Source organism: Procambarus clarkii, chromosome 49 (genome assembly GCF_040958095.1).
Source record: "Procambarus clarkii isolate CNS0578487 chromosome 49, FALCON_Pclarkii_2.0, whole genome shotgun sequence".
NCBI lineage: Eukaryota > Metazoa > Arthropoda > Malacostraca > Decapoda > Cambaridae > Procambarus > Procambarus clarkii.
In genome coordinates, this window is record NC_091198.1 from 18058041 (window position 1) to 18064749 (window position 6709).

The following is a 6709-nucleotide window of genomic DNA, read 5'->3' on the forward strand; positions in this document are numbered from 1 at the left end:
TTTTACACACAGGTGGGTACAGGAGCAGACGACTGCTGACTCCTGTTAGCTGGCTGAGAGCTTTCCCTTCTCATAGCTCATGGTAAGCCTTACCCTACTAGTTTTACACACAGGTGGGTACAGGAGCAGACGACTGCTGACTCCTGTTAGCTGGCTGAGAGCTTTCCCTTCTCATAGCTCATGGTAAGCCTTACCCTACTAGTTTTACACACAGGAGGGTACAGGAGCAGACGACTGCTGACTCCTGTTAGCTGGCTGAGAGCTTTCCCTTCCCATAGCTCATGGTAAGCCTTACCCTACTAGTTTTACACACAGGTGGGTACAGGAGCAGACGACTGCTGACTTCTGTTAGCAGGCTGAGAGCTTTCCCTTCTCATAGCTCATGGTAAGCCTTACCCTACTAGTTTTACACACAGGTGGGTACAGGAGCAGACGACTGCTGACTCCTGTTAGCAGGCTGAGAGCTTTCCCTTCTCATAGCTCATGGTAAGCCTTACCCTACTAGTTTTACACACAGGTGGGTACAGGAGCAGACGACTGCTGACTCCTGTTAGCAGGCTGAGAGCTTTCCCTTCTCATAGCTCATGGTAAGCCTTACCCTACTAGTTTTACACACAGGTGGGTACAGGAGCAGACGACTGCTGACTCCTGTTAGCAGGCTGAGAGCTTTCCCTTCCCATAGCTCATGGTAAGCCTTACCCTACTAGTTTTACACACAGGTGGGTACAGGAGCAGACGACTGCTGACTCATGTTAGCAGGCTGAGAGCTTTCCCTTCCCATAGCTCAATGTAAGCCTTACCCTACTAGTTTTACACACAGGTGGGTACAGGAGCAGACGACTGTTGACTCCTGTTAGCAGGCTGAGAGCTTTCCCTTCCCATAGCTCATGGTAAGCCTTACCCTACTAGTTTTACACACAGGTGGGTACAGGAGCAGACGACTGCTGACTCCTGTTAGCTGGCTGAGAGCTTTCCCTTCCCATAGCTCATGGTAAGCCTTACCCTACTAGTTTTACACACAGGTGGGTACAGGAGCAGACGACTGCTGACTCCTGTTAGCAGGCTGAGAGCTTTCCCTTCCCATAGCTCATGGTAAGCCTTACCCTACTAGTTTTACACACAGGTGGGTACAGGAGCAGACGACTGCTGACTCCTGTTAGCAGGCTGAGAGCTTTCCCTTCCCATAGCTCATGGTAAGCCTTACCCTACTAGTTTTACACACAGGTGGGTACAGGAGCAGACGACTGCTGACTCCTGTTAGCAGGCTGAGAGCTTTCCCTTCCCATAGCTCATGGTAAGCCTTACCCTACTAGTTTTACACACAGGTGGGTACAGGAGCAGACGACTGCTGACTCCTGTTAGCAGGCTGAGAGCTTTCCCTTCCCATAGCTCATGGTAAGCCTTACCCTACTAGTTTTCCCTGGAACACGACCCGCTAATCCGTTAACAACCCAATTACATCTGGGTGAGCAGGGAACAGGATTTACGCCCAGTCAATCCTCCTTGGCTGGGGCTCGAACTCTGTCGAAATCTCTGGGAATTACACCCACTAAAACAACCTTGAAATATATATGTACATTAGAGAGAGCACAATCGACCCGTTGAGAACCACAATCGCCTCATATCATGATGAAGGTCCAAGGTGATGTTTACATTTCAACAGCTATCGCTCCGAGAAATTAAATCACTGACACTCAAGGTCAAACTTTTTAACTTGAGACCTTCAATAATCTCTGGTCCAAGATACCTGTGGTTTCAGTCTCCTGTAACCCTTCTGTAGCTTCCGTCTGCAGTAGCCTCCCACATATTGCTGTGCACAATTGTTCATATTGTGTGTGCATTGGTTCATAGTATATATTGTTGACCAGACCACACGCTAGAAAGTGTAAGGACGACGACGACGTTTCGGTTCGTTTCTGGACCATTCTCAAGTCGATTGTGAGAATGGTCCAGGACGGACCGAAACGTCGTCACGTCCCTTTACCTTCTAGTGTGTGGTTTGGGCAACATATTTCAGCCACGTTATTGTGACTCCTCGCCTGCATGGTACATATATATGTGTGTGTGAAGGGTTGAGGTGGAGCTCCAGGCCGCTGCACCTGTCAGCTCTCTCTCACCTGTCAACTGTCTATTCCGCTCGGTCACACCACCGCCTCGGGCTCTCTCGATGACTGTAAAAATTAAATTGTTTTGCCTAATCTATCGAGGCCATTGCTTAGAAAAGTTACGAATGACAGTGTTTTAGTGTTGACCAATAGCACGCGGTCGTGACGGGTCGGTGGTTGACAGTGGTTGACGGCGCTGTCAACCTTGGTTGTGGTTCAGTTATGTGGTGTATGTCAGGTACAAGTGACAGGATGAACAACCCAGCGGGTTTTCTTCCTATTGGGGAGTGTTGTACATGCTGCTATGGCGGTGTGTCCACTCACAAGATGAGTGGCGCTGCCCAATACTGTCACTATGGTGGTGTGTCCACTCACAAGATGAGTGGCGCTGCCCAATACTGTCACTATGGCGGTGTGTCCACTCACAGGATGAGTGGCGCTGCCCAATACTGTCACTATGGCGGTGTGTCCACTCACAAGATGAGTGGCGCTGCCCAATACTGTCACTATGGCGGTGTGTCCACTCACAGGATGAGTGGCGCTGCCCAATACTGTCACTATGGCGGTGTGTCCACTCACAGGATGAGTGGCGCTGCCCAATACTGTCACTATGGCGGTGTGTCCACTCACAAGATGAGTGGCGCTGCCCAATACTGTCACTATGGCGGTGTGTCCACTCACAAGATGAGTGGCGCTGCCCAATACTGTCACTATGGCGGTGTGTCCACTCACAAGATGAGTGGCGCTGCCCAATACTGTCACTATGGCGGTGTGTCCACTCACAGGATGAGTGGCGCTGCCCAATACTGTCACTATGGCGGTGTGTCCACTCACAGGATGAGTGGCGCTGCCCAATACTGTCACTATGGCGGTGTGTCCACTCACAGGATGAGTGGCGCTGCCCAATACTGTCACTATGGCGGTGTGTCCACTCACAGGATGAGTGGCGCTGCCCAATACTGTCACTATGGCGGTGTGTCCACTCACAGGATGAGTGGCGCTGCCCAATACTGTCACTATGGCGGTGTGTCCACTCACAGGATGAGTGGCGCTGCCCAATACTGTCACTATGGCGGTGTGTCCACTCACAGGATGAGTGGCGCTGCCCAATACTGTCACTATGGCGGTGTGTCCACTCACAGGATGAGTGGCGCTGCCCAATACTGTCACTATGGCGGTGTGTCCACTAACAAGATGAGTGGCGCTGCCCAATACTGTCACTATGGTGGTGTGTCCACTCACAGGATGAGTGGCGCTGCCCAATACTGTCACTATGGCGGTGTGTCCACTCACAAGATGAGTGGCGCTGCCCAATACTGTCACTATGGCGGTGTGTCCACTCACAGGATGAGTGGCGCTGCCCAATACTGTCACTATGGCGGTGTGTCCACTCACAGGATGAGTGGCGCTGCCCAATACTGTCACTATGGCAGTGTGTCCACTCACAGGATGAGTGGCGCTGCCCAATACTGTCACTATGGCGGTGTGTCCACTCACAAGATGAGTGGCGCTGCCCAATACTGTCACTATGGTGGTGTGTCCACTCACAGGATGAGTGGCGCTGCCTAATACTGTCACTATGGCGGTGTGTCCACTCACAGGATGAGTGACGCTGCCCAATACTGTCACTATGGCGATGTGTCCACTCACAGGATGAGTGGCGCTGCCCAATACTGTCACTATGGCGGTGTGTCCACTCACAGGATGAGTGGCGCTGCCCAATACTGTCACTATGGTGGTGTGTCCACTCACAGGATGAGTGGCGCTGCCCAATACTGTCACTATGGTGGTGTGTCCACTCACAGGATGAGTGGCGCTGCCCAATACTGTCACTATGGCGGTGTGTCCACTCACAGGATGAGTGACGCTGCCCAATACTGTCACTATGGCGGTGTGTCCACTCACAGGATGAGTGGCGCTGCCCAATACTGTCACTATGGCGGTGTGTCCACTCACAGGATGAGTGGCGCTGCCTAATAATGTCACTATGGCGGTGTGTCCACTCACAGGATGAGTGACGCTGCCCAATACTGTCACTATGGCGGTGTGTCCACTCACAGGATGAGTGGCGCTGCCCAATACTGTCACTATGGTGGTGTGTCCACTCACAGGATGAGTGACGCTGCCCAATACTGTCACTATGGCGGTGTGTCCACTCACAGGATGACTGACGCTGCCCAATACTGTCACTATGGTGGTGTGTCCACTCACAGGAGGAGTGACGCTGCCCAATACTGTCACTATGGCGGTGTGTCCACTCACAGGATGAGTGGCGCTGCCCAATACTGTCACTATGGCGGTGTGTCCACTCACAGGATGAGTGGCGCTGCCCAATACTGTCACTATGGCGGTGTGTCCACTCACAGGATGAGTGGCGCTGCCCAATACTGTCACTATGGCGGTGTGTCCACTCACAGGATGAGTGGCGCTGCCCAATACTGTCACTATGGCGGTGTGTCCACTCACAGGATGAGTGACGCTGCCCAATACTGTCACTATGGCGGTGTGTCCACTCACAGGATGAGTGGCGCTGCCCAATACTGTCACTATGGCGGTGTGTCCACTCACAGGATGAGTGGCGCTGCCCAATACTGTCACTATGGCGGTGTGTCCACTCACAGGATGAGTGGCGCTGCCCAATACTGTCACTATGGCGGTGTGTCCACTCACAGGATGAGTGGCGCTGCCCAATACTGTCACTATGGCTGTGTGTCCACTCACAGGATGAGTGACGCTGCCCAATATTGTCACTATGGCGGTGTGTCCACTCAAAGGATGAGTGACGCTGCCCAATATTGTCACTATGGCGGTGTGTCCACTCACAGGATGAGTGACGCTGCCCAATACTGTCACTATGGCGGTGTGTCCACTCACAGGATGAGTGGCGCTGCCCAATACTGTCACTATGGCGGTGTGTCCACTCACAGGATGAGTGACGCTGCCCAATACTGTCACTATGGCGGTGTGTCCACTCACAGGATGAGTGGCGCTGCCCAATACTGTCACTATGGCGGTGTGTCCACTCACAGGATGAGTGGCGCTGCCCAATACTGTCACTATGGCGGTGTGTCCACTCACAGGATGAGTGGCGCTGCCCAATACTGTCACTATGGCGGTGTGTCCACTCACAGGATGAGTGACGCTGCCCAATACTGTCACTATGGCAGTGTGTCCACTCACAGGATGAGTGGCGCTGCCCAATACTGTCACTATGGCGGTGTGTCCACTCACAGGATGAGTGGCGCTGCCCAATACTGTCACTATGGCGGTGTGTCCACTCACAGGATGAGTGGCGCTGCCCAATACTGTCACTATGGCGGTGTGTCCACTCACAGGATGAGTGACGCTGCCCAATACTGTCACTATGGCGGTGTGTCCACTCACAGGATGAGTGACGCTGCCCAATACTGTCACTATGGCGGTGTGTCCACTCACAGGATGAGTGACGCTGCCCAATACTGTCACTATGGCGGTGTGTCCACTCACAGGATGAGTGGCGCTGCCCAATACTGTCACTATGGCGGTGTGTCCACTCACAGGATGAGTAACGCTGCCCAATACTGTCACTATGGCGGTGTGTCCACTCACAGGATGAGTAAAAAAGACCTGTGGTTGATATCATGACCTGATATCAGACCTGATATCAGACCTGGGCCCCTTAAGCCCACATAATAGGATATCATCAGTGGTGTATGCCAGGTTAATCAACATAAGAACGGCCTCTAGTAACTTGTGTAAATATTAATTTAGAACCTTGTATACCACATATGTCAGACCAATCCTGGAGCATGCAGCGCCAGTGCAGAGTCAATATCTAGTAACTAAGCAAAAGACTAAATTGCAGAAGGTTCTAAGGTATGCCACCAGGCTAGTACCGAGCTGAGGGGAATGAGCTACAAGGAAAGAATACGGGAACTAAACCTAACGTCGCAAGATGACAGAAGAGTTAGGGGGAGACATGATCACCACTTACAAGATTCTCAGAAGAATGAATAGGGTAGATAAAGACCGATTATTTAACACACTAAGGGCCACAGGGGGGAAACTGAGTACCCACATGAGCCACAGGGACGTTAGAAAGAACTTTTTCAGTATCAGAAGTTGAGAGGCGGGACCAGGGAGTCAGAGCTCGACCCCCGCATGGTTGTGGTGAAGATTGTAGGTATGATAACAGTGTCTAATGATTGTGTTGTGTTCGTTGACCCTGGCGGACACCTCTGGCAACCCCTCCCCCCCTCTCCCCCCTCCCTTGCAACCCCCTCCCTTGCAACCCCTCCCCCTCCCTTGCAACCCCTCCCCCTCCCTTGCAACCCCTCCCCCTCCCTTGCTACCCCTCCCCCCCCCCCCTCCCAACAGTGAGCGCTAAGATACGTACTAACGAAAATGGGAAGAGCGAAGGGCGGAGAAACTCTCCAACAATGTCACCATCGCTGAGGTAAAAATGTTGCCACAGCCAAACATTCTGGCACTCAGCGGCACGCGCTAAGCAACCCTGCACGCTAATTGGCCAACCGAGGTATGTCGTCACGCAAATTCAACCAATAGATACGAGGCGTTCAGGTACGTCACAAACTCCGAGTCCTCTCGACTGCAGGAAGGAAATC